Source organism: Solanum dulcamara, chromosome 5 (assembly GCF_947179165.1).
Source record: "Solanum dulcamara chromosome 5, daSolDulc1.2, whole genome shotgun sequence".
NCBI classification, from domain to species: domain Eukaryota; kingdom Viridiplantae; phylum Streptophyta; class Magnoliopsida; order Solanales; family Solanaceae; genus Solanum; species Solanum dulcamara.
Genome location: NC_077241.1, coordinates 50,433,692 through 50,454,722, shown reverse-complemented (window position 1 = coordinate 50,454,722; position 21,031 = coordinate 50,433,692).

Here is a 21,031-nt window from a genome sequence, read left to right as displayed (position 1 = left end):
CACCATCAAATTCAAGTTAAAACCCTTCCCCAAAGTTACTTTCATGGATTCTAAAGCCTAATAATCAAATTTATAAGTTGGAGAAGTAATTAACTTACCTTAATCGATGAATACGATGGAAAACTAATGAAAATGCCCTATGTCTCCCTTGTAGTTTTCCAAAATGATATAGTTAAATAATGTTCATATTTGGGGATTTTATGCACTAAATTCTGACTTACCTCACTGTAGCAGACCCCGTTATATTGGCTTAACCCCGCTATAAGCGGGCGAGTACATTGCTATAGCGCCTGCAACCCGCTATAGTAGCATCCTTTTTCTGTAGAAGATTTCACAACATTGTAGCTCTGGAGACCTCAGAAAAGTATCTTTTTCATAACATACCTTCTTCCCTTGACGTTTCAAACCAGCACTTTCACGCCGAATTCATTTTTAGGAGTTCTACTTGCCCAAATTCAATTTCGTAAAGCCGTAAGTGTTCCTTGATGTCTTGAATATTATATAAAATAATCCATACTCAAAGATCATCTCCAATCTATACTGGATTACCCTAGACCTTGCCCGACTCAAATATCGTCTAAGTCAGACCTAGTCTCAAAATTTCTAAGTTACTACCAAAAAAAGTTTCTAGCCCAATTATTTCTCCAATGGTCTATCCATAATGTCTAGAATGGGTCATTATAATATATACCAATTTATCCATCATTCGTCCCCAAGTGATCAGAAAAGAAAATTGGGATAAGTTAGAAGGAGTAGTACCTGAATCCTCAAATAAATGAGGGTACTTGTCCAACATGTCCTTATTGGTCTCCTAATAGCCTCCCCAATCGGACAATGCACCTATTGTACCTTTACTAATCTAATATCTTTAGTTCTCAACTTATAGACATCTCGATCAAGAGTAGTAAATGGCTCCTCTTTATACTACAAATACTTGTCTAGCATAACTGAGTCCCACTTGATGATATAATCTCCATCCCCATGGTATTTCTTTAGGATAGAGACATGAAAAATTGGGTGGACTCTAGATAAGTTAGGTGGAAGTGCTAACAATTAAGCCACTATCCCAACACTATCAATAATCTCAAATGGACCAATATAACGAGGGCTAAGCTTACCCTTCTTAGCAAATCTCATGACTCCTTTCATGGGTAACACCTTCAACAATATTTGTTCACCAACCTAAAAAATTGTATCTCTTACCTTGCAATTGATACACCCAAACTTACACCTCAATTAAGAAGTATAAAGAAGTCAGTGTCAAATATTAAACCAAACTAGACTAGGGTTGATCCAACAGGGAATGCGAAGAAAATACATCTACTAGCACTTATGTTAGTTGTAGTCAATATTTTCCAAGAGTAAAAATATATTAACTAAACTGGGATTTTGTATTAATTCAATAATTAGTAACAATGTTTGTAATAACAAAGTAAAATAGACTTAGAGTTTTGAGTAATATATGGAAGAAGCTAGGATTGTGTTCCCATTACATTGTAACTCAATAGGCATACCATACTAGTAATCCTTTCTCAATGTATAACATGCAAAATCTAACAAGTTAATGACATCTAAATGCCTTCCGACCCTATTATATGAATTTCACTCATCACCTCCTAGTTTCAGAGCGTATTACCAACTAACCCTTATTTTTGTTCCCAAAAGACTATCTCCTCCAAGGTTCAAGTCCTTAGACAAATGTTTAAAGGTTCAAATCTTTGTTGTTGTTGTTATATTTTGCTAATCCTTACCTCTCTCTAAAGCAAGTATTGAATACAGGCAAGTTCTAATGTGTGCACTCATTTGAAAGCAATCAAAATGAAGATAACAACAATACATGCATGTACATTGATCAAGAATAGCTTTCACTTAACCTATATTGTTACTCAGTCATGGTTCCCACAACTCTAGTTGTGGTGTTTAGCCGCACATGATAGCAAGAACGATAGAAAGAATTTGTGTATAATTCATGTAATAAATAGTTATGATAAATGAATAATCAATCTCGAAGCAATGGAAGAACTATGAATAAAGAAGTGAGTAAATATATTAATCATGTCAAAATCTCCAAATACTCCTTCAAAATACTCCAAGTCTGTGCTAATATTGTGGAAAAATAAAATAAAACCTAAGATGGGCTATTATAGAACCAAAATTAATCCTAAGTAAAATAGGAAAATTTAACTTGGCACTTTCTCACGGTTATAAAATCATGCCTATAAATCAGTATTAGAAAGACCCATTGAATACCAAAGTAAAGAATGTTAGATTGAAAATCTATAAGTGCTACAACCGTGGGACTCTTTCTTAAATTGATAAAATTTCTCTAATATCTTTGAATTATTTTTTTATATCATTTTTGGTATAATCATTTTAGATATAAGTGAACTCAACTCCTTGAAAACACGCATGAATAATTTAATTCATTGAAAGACTAACCAACGCCTAATTAAATTTTCCTGTGAGTTTGATATCTGGCTTTTAAAAAGGGTGACTATATTACTGTTGAGATTGAATACACTTGCATGCGCGTTTGGAGGCAACATTCATGATTAATAATAAGTATCCCATTCTGAGGATTGATGACCTGTTCGATCAGCTTCAAGGGGCCCTAAGGTAGGGTTCATTGTGTATTGTGATACTTCACGAGTTGGTCTTTGTTATGTTGTAATACAAAATGGTAAAGTGATAGCTTAGGCTTCAATGAAACTCAAGGTATATGATAACAATTACCCAACTCATGACTTGGAGTTGGTGACGATAGTATTGGTATTTTCTTTGAAGTTGTGGAGACACAATCTTTATGGTGTCCATGTTGATGTTTTCACTGATCACAAGAGTTTGCAATATGTTTTCACTCAAAAGGAGTTGAACTTGTGACAAAGGAGATGACTTGATCTATACTAATGCATGTACTAATGTATACTTTTTGCCTATATTATATCAAAATGTAGGGACTGACGATCATGTTCATCCTCCTCCCGCTCGTGGCTAGATTTTACTATTTACATTTATTGGTAAGTCCTCACATTCAAGGACATGACATGTATTTCATATTTGACAGTTGTGCTTCATGCATCTATGTTATCTATTGGGTGAGCTGGGAGAATATCTCTCGCCCCCATCTAGTATTAGAGGCATATTAGATAGTAAAAGAGTCTATGTTGTCATTTCTCATTTTGAGACTTATATTCTATTTGAAACTATGCTTCCATATTGTTGATTCTTGTTTATTTATTTCATATACCTTATGTATGCTCATTTATGTTATGCTAAGAACGTTGGTTGGAGTCTCCAAGATTCTAATTGTCGTGTTACGACTAGGCCCTAGGTCGTGTCGTGATAGTATAAATGAATTGTGAAAAATTCTCCCACAATATGAATCAAATAATGATTTAGATGCTTAGAAAGGTAAGTATCCTTATGAACGATGATATGAAATCATGATTTAAGGAACTACTCTTATATGATTCTATGATGTATATTGATAATTAATTTTATATATTCTGTTGGAATATGATTTAGCACCAAGAGGGCTTGAGGTGGAGGCTTGGTAAAGGATGTATTTACTAGAAATTTCTAGTCTCAAACTATATGCCTTCATATGTTGTCTTAAATGACTTATCTAGTAAATCCACATATAACTAATAACATTAGTGATACGAAGTATATCTTGGCTAGAAGCCTCCATTTTTTGTGTAGGAGTTATATTTGACTCCATATTATAGCTCACATTTTATTATCGATAACGGTCCATATTTGTAATACCCATGAACTTTCTAGCCTAAACTAACTATAAAAAGATCAAAACAATTTCACTAGATACATACCACGATACCTATCACGGGCCGAACTCCTCTTCATGGCCCTTAATGAGACATGAATAAGGGAATAGTTCATGAGATGGATCATATCTAATGGTGAGCACCATGGACCATATTCCCTTTCATCAAGTTTATCCCCAAGGCTCCTTAAGTTGGGAGAAGACCACAAATGATGTTCACGACCTATAATTGTGTTCATGGACCGTAAAGAGGTTCCTGAAACACTACCCTCAGAACCTTGGGGATGGGTCAACTTCACGGCCTATAGTGACCTTCATGGACCATAATGGCCTTTATCAAAGTCAACCCCCAATGTGAATTAACCCTCAGGACCACATCCATCACAACAGACCGTGGTAAGCTTCATGGGCTGTGGTAACTTTTCATCCAAGAGCCCATCCAGAATTTTAATGAAGATTATTTTGGTTCTTTCCACCTTTTCTCAACTTAACTCAAGTCATTTTGGTACTAAATTTAGCCCCTTATTAGTATTCTAGAGGTATTTTTTCTCATTAACTCTTAGATTTTTTTAGAACAAAGATGACTAAGGTTCAATCATTCAACTTTCATTCTTCAAGTTTGATTATTCTTTGATTTCCAAGTATGTAAGGATAATTACAATATTGACGTGAGTTCGTTCTCGTGCCCTAAATCTTTATTCAGTCAAGATTGAATTTGAGTTTGAGTTTCAATCCCATTAAATTGAGTTCTTTAGTTATTTGTGTAATTTCTTATTGAGTTCTTTATATATATGAGTACATTGTGATAATTCCCATGTTTGGAATTCTTGAATTATTGTTCATAATTTTATTCATATGAACTCTATTTGACTTAATGATAATTATATTAACATGAATATATTTTTAGTTGATGAGAATGGTTTTCATGCATATCAAAATATAATTGTAAACTGGGTCTATGCATATTCTATTGGGTTTTGAAAGTGCATGAGCATTGATTTTTAATGAGTTTGAGAATTGATTTAAATGAATTGAGAAAAGATTTTCAACGAGATGTGAATGATTTTATAAAAAATATATTTAAAATGAAAGATCATGATGGTTTGAGATGAAACTGAATTTTGAAAGGTCTGTTGAGACTTGATATGAGATAATTGAAAAGTGATACCTGATAGCTATGAGCATACTGAATTGATTTGGAAAGTAGTATTGAGCACCTATTTGGGTAAGAGATTAAGTAACTCAATCCCCATAAACTAAATAGCCAGCATATGATAGAGGTAAAGTCTCTCTTATCCCAAAAGACGAATTTTATATTGGATCCATTTAGTTGGTTGCGATAACGGCAGTGCAAAATATTGTATCATCACCTCCTCATAGGTGATGGTTGTCAGTTAGAGAAACTCCTTAAAGAATAGCTTGATTTGGTTGAGATACATATCTTTGAGTCTGTTTTCGAATCACTGGTTATTTTTTTAACTCACATGCTTATTGAGTTAAGTCATTTTTAGATTGAGTCCATTTGAGTTGAGTTGCATGATATTGAGTATTCTTGATTGTATTTACTCTCAAATTTTTAAATATTCATACATTCCATGAACTAATTCCACTTGACGTGCATTATTTTATAATGTAGATACAAGTGATAAAGGTCATCAACAAGCGCATCATTGAAGACCAGATTCCACTCAGCTTTCTCTAAGATGTTCTTGCATTTGGAGGATTTTATTTTTATTTCTTTCATTCACAATTTTTTTTGATAGTCATTTGAGGTAGCCTTGGACATGTCATGGCACCTTTTTAGTCTTGAGTTGCAGGCTTTATAGACAGAGTCAGAGTTGAGTAGAATGGTTCTTTCAGAGTCTATTTTTAAATTATCAATTCCATTTAAAAATTATGATATTAAGTGATATGTCAGTTCGAGTATTCTTAAATTTATTATTTAACTAATATGAATAATGTTGAGTTGCCTACTTGAGTCCTATTATCCTTAAGTAAAGTCTTTCATTAAGTGATTTAATGAGTGATCACGCCTAGTGGTTCACTTGGGGCCAGCAATGGTGTTTGAGTGCCAGCCATGCCTAGGGTACCCTATCGGGGCGTAACAAACATAGTATCAGAGCATAGAATTCAAGAGTCTTAGGGTGTTTATGAATCTGTGCCTAGTAGAGTATTGCTTATGAGTGTGTGGTGTACACATTTATAATCAAGAGGCTATAAGACATTAGAAATTATTTCACATCTTCACATTCAAAGATTATGTGATACATTTTAAAATTTTTAACAATTCTTTCTAATTAGTGGATCAATATATTTGCAGATAATGCCTCCAAAATGTATTGCCAGTCAGAGGAATATTGCCAATACTGAGGTCCGACAGTCTGAGATTCCCTCACAGTCAGTGGTGATAACTAGGGTACGACCTGCATGGTCAACTAAGGTTCCTCAAATTCCTTCTAATCATCCCGCTCCTACTTATAATGTCGAATTTAAGGGAGCAATTACCATGCTTACTGACTTAGTGGTTGCCCAGATAGGACATCATATCTTTCCAATCACTAGGTCTAACTCTTAAGAGCCATGAACTTCTATGTGGATTAGGGATTTCTTGAGGATGACCAGATAGTCTTCATGGGATCTAAGGTTTAGGAAGACCCCCAAAAATTTACTGACGAGATATGGAAGATCCCAAAGGCTATGTGTTCTCTATTGAGGTTAATGGAGTTGAGCTTGTCTCTTACCAAAGATATGACAAATGTTTGGTAGAACCAATAGGAGGATAGTCATGAGGAGGATGTTGAGTCTGCTGTTTGGATGAGTTAGAGGTTGTATTCCCTGATTAGTTCTTTCGTGGAGAATTAAGGAAAGCTAAAGTTGGAGATTTTGTGAATATAAAGCAAGATGGGATGATAGTGAAAGAGTATAGTCTTAAGTTTATTCAATTATCAAAATATGCTCCAGAGATGGTCCTAGATATGAGAGATTAGATAAGAAAGTTTGTTTATGGTTTAGGTAGGCAAGTGATGAAGGAGTGCAAGGCATCACTTCTTATCTCAGACATGGTCCTTTCCTAACTTATGAAATATGCCTAGTAGGTAGAAGAAGATTAGAAGAAATATAGAGAGGAGCATTTGAGCAAAAAGTCCAAGTCAACAGGACATGAGCCTAGTCAGTAGAAGCAAGGTAAGAGTGGCAGGTCCTACTTGCAGATTAAATCATAATGCTATGAACCATTATCTGTGAGTGCGCCTTACTACAAATATGATCAAAAATGGAAAAGTCACTAGAGATCCAAGGCACAGGATTCCCAATCCCAAGGAAGTGTGGCTCAAGGTTTCAAAAGGATGCCACCTTATCGAAGGTGTGGTAAGTTTTAACTGGGAGAGTGTCGAGAGGGGACTAATGGTTTCTACAAGTGTGGTCAAATGGTTCATACGTAGAGGGAGTGCCCAAAATTGAGATAGAGTGATGGGGAAACAAGGCCCAATCTTCTTCTTCATAACCACCAGCTAGACAAACCTAGATATGTACCACTTCAGGAATAGGTAGAGGTTCAAATCATCTGTATGCTATGGCTAGTTACCAAGAACAGGAGAACTATCTAGATGTTGTCACTGGTATACTTCGAGTCTTTTCTCATGATGTATATGCTCTACTTGATTCGGGTATAACCTTATCTTTTATGACCCGTTATGTGGTTGTCAAGTTTGGGATCCTTCCCGAGAGTCTTGTTGAACCCTTCAGTGTTTCTACTCTTATTAGTGAGTCTATTTTTTCTGAGATAGTCTATAGAGACTACACAGTTTCCATCTATCATAAGGACACTATGGATGATCTAGTAAAGTTAGATATGGTTGATTTTGATGTCATTCTAGGCATGGACTAGTTTTATGCTTGTTATGCCACCATCGATTGTAAAACTTTGAGTTGTCAAATTTTAGTTCCTGAATGAGCCTATGTTAAAGTAGAAGGGTAATTCAGTAGTGCCTAAGGGTCATTTCAATTCCTTCCTTAAGGCTAGAAAGCTAATCTCAAAATGGTTTGTCTACCATATAGTACAAGTCAAAGTTGTTCATGATGAGACTCCATCCATTTAGTTTGTTCCTATAGTTAATGAATTTCTTGAGGTCTTTCCCAATGATTTACCTAGAGTCCCTTCTGATATGGAGATAGACTTTAGGATTTATACTCTCTGTGATATGCATTCTATTTCTATTCTACCCTATAGAATTCCTCCTGCCTGGTTCAAAGATTTAAAAGAGCAATTAAAAGACTTGATAGATAAGGGATTCATTAAGCTGAGTATCTCACCTTGGGGCACTCCTATCCTATTTATGTGAAATTAAGATGGTTCCCTTAGAATGCACATTGACTACCATTAGTTGAATAAGGTCACCATAAGGAATAAGTAACCTCTCCAAAGAATCGATGACCTCTTTGACCAATTTTAGGATGCCACTTTCTTCTCGAAGATAGACCTCAGATTAGGCTATCACCAATTGAAGGTGAGAGAAAGTGACATCTCGAAGACATCCTTCAGAATTGTTGTGGTCACTTTGAGTTCTTTGTTATGTCATTTGGTTTATCTAATGCTCTTGTAATATTTATAGACCTCAAGAACCGTATATTTAAGCTATATATAGAAATGTTTGTGATTGTCCTTTAAACTCTCAATGATATGGAGTTGTATGCTAAGTTTTCAATGTGTGAATTTTGGCTTACATCTGTGGAATTCTTAGGCTACATTATATCTGGCGAAGGTGTTTTAGTTGATGCTCAAAAAACGAAAGTGGCACAGAATTGGCCCAGACCCACATCTTCAATGGTGTCACGACCCAAGCCTAGGGCCCAGATGTGACATAGCGAATGAGACACCTGGAGGTACCTCATCCAAGCCCCTTAGAATTTATTTATCTTTTCATAGGTAATGAGATTCAATAATAAGCGGAAGAAAAAAGGGTAATGAGGCTAAGGGAAGAAACATAAAATAGGAGTCATTTACAATATCAAACATCGTCTATTTGTCCAATAATACCTCTACTTTCTTTAGACTAGGCGGGGTATAAGACATGTCCCTAGCTCACCCCCATAATGAAGTGTCGAAGTACCAAAGCTAACCAAAAGTGTATACATATCATAATCTAGAAAGGGAATGGGTTGGTGTTCCTAAAATAGGGGAACTCACGACTTATGTAGCCTTCAACGAATTAACTAGCCATGTAAAGGTGAATGTGGAGCAACGCCGGTCCCTACCTTGTGATATCATGTATGCAAAGAGTATGTGTTAGTACTTTGAATGTACTAAGTATGTAGGCATGCATGAACATTTAAGAAACATTATAACATTTATGTAGTATGGAACATAGTGCAATGCATGCATAGTCAATCATGTGAATAACCTTTAAACATTCATTTTGTGGGAAGATGATCATTACCGATATTTAAGACTACGTGATCTATTACATAGAATCCAACAAACCCCCTACATTGGCACGGAGAGACTACTTGCTGGGTAAAACTCCGTTAACTTCATTCATTTCTTTAAATTTAACTTTAAGGGTTATTTGTGGATCTACTATCCTAAATAGCCTACAAGGGCCTCTATGGTGGCACTTAGTTTATGTAACATGGGACTTTACTTAAGGAACCCTTAGGTCAAGTCCCTATCAACATGCTACAATCGGTGCTAGGTCAATTACCATAGAATATATTTTAAATATCATAATAACATAAGCATTCATTTAAATTTATACATCTAATCATCATTCGGTAGAATACCTCATTAAAACTTTTCATGTAATTCAAATATGTGAGAATTGTCCTTATCACATAGAATTCATTCTTTGGCTAAGAAGCCCTTTCATTATCATTCAATCATTTTTTCAATTAATAAGACTCCCTTTAATCATAAACATTTGCTTTCATAAACTTTTATTTTAGAGTCAAAGCTTTCAATTCAACTTCATTTAAACATAATGAAACTAGGTGGCTTCATTTCATTCAACCTTCAAATACATTTAAATCAATGCTAGCATGCATGAGGGTAATGGAAAATGCATCAGTTAAAACATATTAAAACAACCCACTAATACACTTTAAAGGTACTTTCATGCCTTCATATAAGGACCTTGATAAATCCTCCATTTCATGAAATTGAGAGTCAATGTATATCAATATATGTAAATAAAATTCAAATAGACAATAATCTATGTATTTGGAATCAACATATAATAATCCATAAGAGTTCATCATTTAAAATTGAAATATTGCATTTAGAAATCACTTGGGCTTCTTGAGAGGAAAAACCCATGAATGAGACCCACATATCTTGCGGAATGAAACCCTAATGCATGCTTTAAAGAAATGGAGACTTGATATTCTTAAAATGAACCCTAGCTTTCTTGATGAAGAGAAAGACTTGAGAGGACTTGGAGGTTAGGGTTTGGGTCTTAGAACTTTGAGTGAAAGTGAATGAGTGTAGAAAGGATAGGTGAATTATTCCCTCAAAACGACATCACTTTGTGTTAAAACACATGAAAAGAATAACATGCCCCTTTTTAAATATGGTTAGAAAGGTCTTCATGAGGACCCATCACGGCACGTGGTGCTCACCATTATCCATAGTGGTGTCCCATGATGAAGGACTTAGGAAATGATTTGGGAAGTTTGCAGGGAGAGTCTCTGAACTTCCTCCGCCTAGGCCTTCATGTTTCGTTGAGGGAATTACGGCCCATGAAATATTGTTGCGGTGCAGGTCCTGTAGGAGGGTTGTAGAGTGACCACCAAGTAAATACACCACAGTCTGTGAAGAGCTCCACGGTCAATGGTGCTCATAGGTGGTCCTCGCCTTAGAAAGTTTCCTGCGGCCTTAGGGGAGTGGTCAACAAGGAAGGAACTACGGTCCATGGTGATCACCATAGTCCATGGTCCCTTATCGTGGTACCTTTCGTATAGGTCTATGTCTCTGAATTACTACCATGGTGGCTCACCACAGCTCGTGATGGCCTTCTGTGGTCATCACAGGTACTAGTTTCTATATTTCTTCTGAGATTTCATACTTTGTTCCTTGTTTTAGGACTGTCCAAATTTCCGGGGTCTTACAATATCTCCCCTCTTGGGAATATTATTCCTCAAATAAGAATCATTAGCATTGAAAATAACATGGCATGAGGACTAGCAACCCAACATGAATATACTGACACTTGAAATGCAAAAAACATGAGATATTTAAACTTAGCATAAAACCTGACTTTAAAATTCTACTCCATGAACATGTATGCATATGAGGACTTAGGAAAATCTGAAACATAGGAGTCTTAAACATTTGAGCATGAATAACTCAGTACCTTAGGATTGAGTAGGATGAAAGAAATGAGGATAACGTTTCATCATATCCGCTTCCTCTTCCCATTTAGCACTTTCAACTTGTTGATTCCTCCAAATGACATTAACGGATGCAACTTCTTCATTCCTCAATCTTTTAACTTGCTAGTCCAAAATTTCAAATGGGACCTCTTTAGAGGTCAAGTTTTGTTCAATATTCACTATCTTCAATAGGACAATGGAACTAGGATTACCCACACATTTTCTCAACATAGTCACATAAAACACCGGATGAGCCATAGTTATTTCCAAAGGCAACTCTAATTAATAAGCAACCTTGCCAATACATTTCAAGGTTCTCTAAGGCCCTACATAACTAAGGCTCAATTTCCCTTTCTTACCAAACTGAACTACACCCTTCATGGGTGAAACCTTTAAATACACCCAATCATCCATATTAAACTCAATATCCCTTCTCCTAGTGTTGGAATAGGACTTCTGCTAATTTTGAGCCATCTTTAACCTTTCTCTAATGACTCTCACCTTCTTCAAAGAATCTCACCAACTTCAAAACAACCAACCGGAGACCTACATCATCTCCCATACAAAACCTCAAATGGTTCCATCTTAATACTTAAGTGGTAGCTATTATTGTAGGCGAACTTGATGAGCGGTAGATGATTATCCCAACTCCTTCTGAACTCTAACACACAAGCCTATAACATATCCTCTAGTTTTTAAACTCTTTGTTTTTCTTTCTTATAGGTTTGAGGATGGAATGTGGTTCTTAGCTTCACCTTAGTACCAAGACCCATTTGAAACAATCTCCAAAAATGAGAAGTGAATTGGGTTCCACGATCTGAAATAATTGACAAAGGCACACTATACAACCTTACTAATTTCCTAATATACAACTTAGCATAATCCTCAACACTATAAGAAGTCTTGACTGCTAGGAAGTGAGTCTACTTAGTCATTCTATCAACAATCATGAAGTTTCTGAGTATGATGCAATCCCACTACAAAATCCATATTCATATCTTCCAACATCCAAGTTAGGGATCTCAATGTCTTGTGCTAGGCCACCCAGCCTTTGATGTTTAACCTCAACTTGTTGGTAATTCAGAGATTCAGCCATGAACCTTGCACGTCCTTCTTCGTACCACTCTACCAATAAATCTCCTTTAAGTCTCGGTACATTTGCATCGAACTGCGATGAATACATTATGAAGAATTATGAACCTCCTTCAAGATCAAACTCCTTAGTCCATCCACATCTAGAATACATAATCGGACTTGGTAGCGAAGTATTACATCTCCCCTTGTGAAAAGACCTTTACTTTCTTTTCTTTTACAATCCTTTTTAACTCCTATAATGTTGGGTCAAGGTCTTGTTTTAACTTAACATTCACCACCAAAGATGATTTGGACCTTTTATAAACAACCATACCGCCATCATTGGAACCACTCAACTTCACCCCTAATATAGCCAACCGGTGAACATCATTTACAAATTCCCTCTTTCCTTCATCAAAATGAGCCATACTCCCAATAGACTTTGTACCAAGTGCATCGACAACCACATTGTCTTTACCCGGATAATAATGCACACTCATGTCATAGTCCTTGAGGAGTTCAAGCCATCTTCTTTGCCTTAGATTGAGGTCCTTTAGGGTGAACACATATTGGAGACTCTTATGATCAGTAAATACATCAACATATACCCCATATAGGTAATGCCACCAAATCTGTAAAGTGTGTGCAATAGCCTTCAACTCAAGATCATGGGTAGGCTAGTTACGTTTGTGCACCTTCAATTTCCTAGAAGCATAGGCTATAACTTTTCTGTTTTGCATCAAGACACAACCCAAATCAATCTTTGAAGTATCACAATAAACCACAAACCCTCATAACCCTTCCATTAAAGTCACTATAAGGAGCAGACATAAGTTGATCTTTCAAAGTTTTGAAACTTTTTTCACACTCATCCGTCCATAGGAACTTTGCCTTCTTTTGAGTCAAATTTGTCATAGGAGATGAGATAGTAGATAACCATTTAATGAACCATCTATAGTATCCAGGTAGACCCAAGAATCTCCTAATGTCCGAAGGAGACAATGGTCTAGGCCAATTCTTGACCGCCTCTATTTTCTTAGGATCAACCCTGATCCCATCATCGGACACTATGTGACCAACAAAGGCCACCTCCTTCAACAAAAATTCACACTTACTAAATTTCACAAAAAAATTCCTATTCCTCAGGGTTTGAAGCATAACCTTCAAATGGTTCTTATTTTCTTTTATATCTCGAGAGTAAATCAAGATGAAATCAATAAAAACCACCACAAATGTATCAAGGTAGAGTTTGAACACCCTATTCATCAAGTCCATGAACACTGCCAATGCATTCGTCAATCCAAATGACATTACCAAAAACTCAAAGTGACCATACCTTGTTCGAAATGCCATCTTGGGAATGTCACACTCTCTTACCCTCAGTTCATGTTAGCCAGACTGAAAATCTATCTTGGAGAAGTTACTTTCCCCTTGCAAATGATCAAACAAATCATCTATTTTAGGAATTGGGTACTTGTTCTTAAAAGTAACCTTATACAATTGTCGGTAGTCTATGCACATTCGAAATGACCTATCCTCCTTTCTTACAAACAAAACAGGAGCACCCCATAGTGAAATACTTGGCCTTATAAACCCTTTATCTAATAAGTTATTGAATTGTTACTTCAACTCCTTTAATTCCGCCAGGGCTATTCGATAGGGAGGAATAGAGATAGGTTGAGTATCAGGAAGAATATCGACACTAAAATTACCTTCCTTTTTAGGAGAAGCACCCGAGAAGATCATCGAGAAAGACATAGGGAACTCATAGACTACGAGGACCAACTCAAGAGAAGGACTTTTAGAGTAGACATCACTAACCCTCACAATGTGGTAAATGCAACCCTTAGCAATAAACTTTTGGGCCTTAATACAATAAATGAACCTACCCTTCACTATCGAATCATAACCCTTTCATTCAATAATAGACTCATTTAGGAATTGAAATTTGACTTGATGAGTCCTATAACCTATAGAGGCATAAGATTCTTGCAGCCAATCCATTCCAAGAATAACATCAAAGTTCACCATGTAAAGCTCTATAAGATCACAAAGGAAAACTTCATATAAGATAGACACGGGACAACCCTTATAGACCTTTATAGCAACAACCGACTCACCAATGAGGGTAGACACCAAATGAGGATATACTAATGTTTTAGGTAACACATCAAACTTATTATCTAGGAATAGAGTAACAAACGAATTTTTTTCACTCAGATCTAATAATGCTTACACATCAAAAGCAAAGACCTTTAACATACCAGTAACAACATTGGGTCCTTCTCAATTGCTTGTCTCTCCTGTAAAGCATAAAAGAGGTTGGTGCATTGGCCACCACCTTGAGCTTATTGACTATGAGAAACTTGGTTATGAGGCCTACCACCACCACCACAACCTCTACAATCTCTGGCATGGTGGCCCGTCTTGCCACACTTGAAGCATGCATTGGAGCCGGCTAACCATTACCCTTGTGATTCCTTCCATACTTCTTGTAAGCAGGGAATGTTTGAGTACCAATATTCTCCTTTGGGACCATCGAGTAAGAATCTTTGTCCTTGTTAAACCTTTGAGAAGGAGTATTTGTAGAGCCTTGCCCCATGAATCATTCCCCACCTTGACTCTTGCCATTGTTACCATAACCCTATCTTTGAGGATTGAATCCTCCACCATCTATTCTAGCCTTCTTTAACCATCTTGACCTCTCTCTCAACTTCTCATCCTTGATTTATTCTGCATATTTCAAAAGTTGGGAGATGTTCATTTCTTTTACCAACATGACCATCTTTCACTCTTTGGATACCAAGCTAAAAATATCGAAAATGAACTTTCTTATCCTTAACCTTGGGTTAGAGACCATGAAAGGAGAATACTTAGATAATTTGGTGAATTTGAGAGCATATTCTCTCAAACTTATACTCCTTTGGTAAAGAATTGATGAACTCTTAGATCTTTGCCTCCTTTAGCTCTAAGGGAAAGAAGCGGTCTAAGAAGGAACCTTTGAACTATTCCCATTAGATAGGCTCTATATCCTCACTTATATCGATAACCTAATATTCATACCAAGCCCTTTCTACACCCTTAAGTTAATAGGCCACTAGTTCGGCCTTTTCATATGGAAGCACGCCTATGATAGCCATAATATGGTAAACCTCATCAATAAACTCCATAGGGTCAAACTTGGGCGGATTCATTCCTAAAGTCCCAAATCCTAGAAGTTAGAGTAGGCACTTGAGGAGGAGAGGGAAAAATGCGTGAGTACCAATAAAAACTTTAAGCTCTAATATCAAGTATGTCATAACTCAAGTCTAGGGCCTAGACGTGACATGTCGAATGAGACACTAACAGGTATCTTATCAAAAACTCTTCTTTAGATTTTCATAGGTTATTACATTCAATAATAAGGGAAAAAGGGGTAATAGGGCTAAGGGAATCAACATAGAATAAGAGTCATTTACAACTCAAACATCATATATTTTTCCAACTATACCTCTACTTTCTTTACACTTGGCAGGGGATAACACATATCCCTATCTCACCCTCATAATAAAGTGTCAAAGTACCAAAGATAACCAAAAGTATATACATATCATAAGCTAGAAAGAGAATGGGATGTTGTTCTCAGAACATGGGAACTCACTAACTATGTAGCCTTTAACAAATAAACTAGCCACGTGGAGGCAAATGTGGAGAAACGTCGGTCCCTACATGGTAAAATCATAAAGGAAAAGGATATATGTTAGTACTTTGAATGTACTAAGTATTTAGGCATGCATAAACATTTCAGAAACATTAGAACACTTATGTAGCATGGAGAATAGTGCAATGCATGCATAATCAATCATGTGAATAACCTTTAAATATTTATTTTGTGGAAAGATGACCGTTACCAATATTTAAGATCATGTGAGCTATTATATGGAATCCAACATAACCCCCTATGATGGCATGGGGAGACTACTTATCGGGTAGAACCCTGTCAACTTTATTCATTTCTTTAACTTTAACTTTAAGGGCTAGTTGTAGATCCACTAGCCTAAATAGTTTATAAGGGCCCCTATGGTGGCACATAGTTAATGTAATGTGAGACTTTACTTACTGACCTTTTAGGCCTACTTCCCATCTATATGCTATATTTTGTGCTAGGTCAAATCCCACAAAATAACATTTATATATCATAATAACATAAGCATTCATATAACTTTAGATTCAAATAGCTTATTAAACCTTTCATTTGATTCAAATATTTGAAAGCCAAGTACCCACATCTATTTGCCCTTCCTAACATCGATGTTGAAGATAATACTCCAATTCCTAACTCTGATGTTAGTTCTTTCTTGAGTTGAGTACTTATACTTGAGTTTGATTATTTGAGTTTTTGCATTGCTGTCGTGCCTTGAATGAATTCCTAGCTTGGTAATCATTCGAGGATAAATGATCCTAAAGGGTAGATCAGAAATATTTGCACCAGATAGGGACCACAAGACCCATCACGGGTCGTACTCCTCTTCACAGCCCATAGAGAAGGTCGTACAAATGATTGGAATTAAGGAAAAAGTTCACACGAGTGACCATGGCTCGTAGTGAGAAACACAGACCATTTCCCCTTCCATGAAGTTAACCGCCAAGACTCCTTCAATTGGGAGACGACCACTATGATGTTCACAACCTATAATGCTAATCACGAAACATAAAACGGTCCGTGAAACTCTACCTTCAGAATCTTGGGATTGGGTCAACTTCACAAGGACCTTCATAACTCGTAGTGACCTTCACAGAATGTGGTGTCCTCCATGGAAGTCGATGCCCCCAATATGAGTTACCCCTCAGGACCATGTCTATCACCACAAACCGTGGTGAGTTTCATGAACCTTTGTGACTTTCCAAGTAGGAGACCATTCAGAATTTTAATGAGGGTTATTTTGGTCTTTTTCTACTATTTCCCTACTTAAACCAAGATATTTTGAGGCTAAATTTTTCCCCTTACAGTACCCTAGAGGTATTTTCTCCCATTAACACTTGGATTTTTTTAGAGCAAAGATTGTGGAGGGGAAAAAGGGCTAGCAAGCGTTCAACTTTCATTCTTTGAGTTTGATTGTTCTTCAATTTTCAGGTATGTAAAGTTGATCACAATATTGGAATGAGTTCATTATTGTGCCCTACATCTTTATTCAGTCATGATTGAGTTTGAGTTTGAGTTTCAGTCTCGTTAAATTGAGTTGATGAGTTATCTATGTAATTCCTTATTGAGTTCTTTATATATTTGAGTATATTGTGATGATTCCCATGATTTGAATTCTTAAATTATTATTCATGATTTCATTCACATGAACCTTAGTTGAGTTGATGATCATTATATTAACATGCATTTATTTTATATTGATGAGAAAGGTTTTCATGCATTAAATGAAGTATGATTTTAAATTGGGTCTATGCATACTCTATTGAGTTTTGACAGAGCATGAGCATTGAGATTGAATGAATTTGAGTATTGAGATAAATTACTTGAGAAAATATTTTTGACAAGATGTGAATAATTTTATAAAAAGTATATTTTAAATGAAATATCATGATGGTTTGAGATGAGATTGAGATTTGAAAGGTCTATTGAGACTTGTGATGAGATGATTGAAATGTGATACTTGATAGGTATGAGCATACTGAATTGATTTGGATAGTAGTATTGAGTACCAATTTAGGTAAGAATTTGTAACACCCCCTAAAAATATTGCATATGATGTTCCAATTCTCGATGAAAATGTTACAACTTCTGTATTTTGGTCATAACTTTTCATAAAATGGTTCAAATTATGTGATTCAAATTTCTAAATAACTCCAATATTATTACCTACAACTTTTGTGAAGACCATATTTTAATTTTTGAAGGTTAAGTATATCAAAGTTAAGGCTCTCATCTCTAACGGTCATCTCCTTCCTCTCTATCTCACACTGTTCATCTCCGGTCAGTTCTGAATGGCTTCTCCGCCGCCGGTGAAGCTTCCGTGGCCACCGAATATAGATCATCAAACATCACCAGCTAATGACACTCTGAATCTGCAAAATAATACTGCAATTTCAAGTGAACCTGGTTTGAATCAACAACAATCGATCGGTCAACAAAATACTGATGCAATCACTGTCTCTGAAGAGGAACTGAGCATTGCACACAAGATCATCAATTTTCAGAAACATGGTTTAATTCGAGTATCAAGAACCGTGGTAGATGATTCCTTATCTTTTGGACTATATACAGTCCAAAAATTGGATCAAACCACCGCACCATTTGAGAGCACTGATCAGGCGACGCCTGAGAGAAACATCGCAGAGTCGCCGGAGTTGCGCCTTTATATTTGAAGGGGCTCTGGCGACATTTGAGATGGCGGACCCCCTGGGGTTTGTTCCCCATCTCATGGCGCTCCTACCACCAAAATTTCAACCCAAATAGATAGTGAAATCATTGGGGACGATAGTACCGGCGAGGTTGCCGGAGCTCAAGCGACATTTTCAGGTGGAAACCAATGCAAAAAGGGGCATTTCATTGATACAAATACACCCCACTAGCAACTCACAAATACTAGATAAGGACTCAAATCCTCTCAAATTAGCTCGAATTTGCCAAATCTACAGGGTCACTGTCAGAGTGTCGGCGCCGGAGCTCCGGCGAACCATTTGTCACAAGATCAAATCCAAAATGTCCCTAAGGGCAATGCGCAACTTCCCATCCACAAGAGGTGTCTCGAATCATCAATAACAAATTCAAATTCAAAAAGTCGTCGAGACACTCGTCAAGGTGATATGCACATTTTCACTGATAATAAAGCTGAAGAACACACATTGGTTCAAGACCAATATCAACAATATGGTCAATTCAATCAACTAAAGGATGATATGCAAACAACTGATAATGCAAAGTTGATGCATCTTTTTTCCAAAAATGATAAACATGCCTCAGGAACTTCATAGCAATGTAACAGTGCCAATGTTACAGACCTTCAAGGTAAGACCAATCCTTCCAACTTGATATACTCTGAGACTGCCAATTTGAAATCCAGTGGAGTTCTTTTGCAACCTAATGCAAATGTAATCCGTAGTAATGTTGTAGGTAACTCCTTGCAGGGCACTGATCATACCAAAATCAATTCTAAAAGAAGCCCTGAAATTCCTACCAAAATGCCTAACAATTCTATTCCTCAAACTAGCAACCAGCTACACACTCAACAGCCTACCACCACCCACAATAGCTTTCCTAAGGTGTCAAGTAATTTTGACATCCAGGTTCAAACTAGCCAACCTAAGGTGCCCATCAGCTATGCTAATGTTGGTCCTAGACATATTGGAACTAAATCAGTCAATACCCAACCTCAACCAAATTCCACTAACCAAAACCCCCAGAAAAATATTTTTCCCAACTTAAAGAACCAGGTCCTTCAGCCTGCCCCTTACACTGTAGTTCAGACCTTTGCTGCCAAACTCAGAAATAATCAAGCAAAAAATGAGGCTCCTATTGAATTAGCCACCCCTAAATACACAACCAAACAGGGCCTGCCTGCTGTGTTTTTTGAAAAAGAAGACTTTATGCACAAACTAGCTCAAAGATGCAAATACACCTTGGTTGGCAAATTTACCCACACCATGCCAAAGATAGAGTTGATAAGAAGGAGCTTTATCATTCAAACTCAGCTCTCAGGAGGTGTAAAAATTGCTCATTTCAATCCTAGACATGTCTACATTAACTTGGACAATGAGTTGGATTACAATACTGTCTGGACCAAACAAAGAATGACAATAGAGGGCCAACTCATGAGGATTCAGACATGGACACCTACTTTTAAACCGGATGAAGAAACCCCAATAGTGCCAATCTGGGTAGCCTTACCAGAACTACCTTGGCATTGCTATAACATAGAGTTCACCACTGCCCTGCTAGCCTCTGTAGGGAAGGTACTTTATCTAGACACTACTTCCATACAAAAAACAAGAGAAAGCATAGCCAAGGTGAGACTTCAAGTGAACCTCACCAATAAAAGACCTCCCCATGTTTGGCTGGGATATGACAAAACTGATAAAACTCTAGGGAGGTGGCAAGCTATTTTATATGAAAATGTACCTGATTACTGCATGTACTGCAAACATCAGGGTCACTTGATATATGTTTGTAATATTCAAAGAAGGGATGAAGAACAAAAAAAAAGAAAAGAAAAAGAAACAGCAAAAATGAACAAAAACAAGGAGGGCATGCTAACCAAGGATCATGATGACACAAATATCAATACATCTATAAAAGATGCTCATGCTCAGCCACAACAAACACTTAACAATGCAAAAGAACTGTTGTGGCAAGTCCAGAGAAAGAAACAGTCTAAGGGACAAAACAAGCCCCAACAAACAAATATGATCAACTCTATTCAACCACATCAGAACAGGGGAGTTGATAAACCTCAGCAAAACATCACAGGTCCAGGTAAAGTCCTCTACTCCTATTTATACTTCCAATAATTATGTTGATCTTGTTACCCAGGATCAAACCAATAACCAAGATACAGGAGAACCAAAGAAGGTGACAGGAACTCTAGCTACTTTTATGCTCTCATCACATGCAGGAGAAGAAAGCTTTACATCCACAGGATCCAAAATGAAGAAGGCTCTTGGGTGCAAGGTGATAAAGAGATAGCTGATGCTGCTTGTGAATATTTCCAACAAATTTTTACTGGAAAGGAGGAGAACATCCAATAGGAGACACTCCATTGCATCCCTACAATGGTGACTGACAAAGACAATGATGATTTGCAAGCCATGCCTACTATGGAA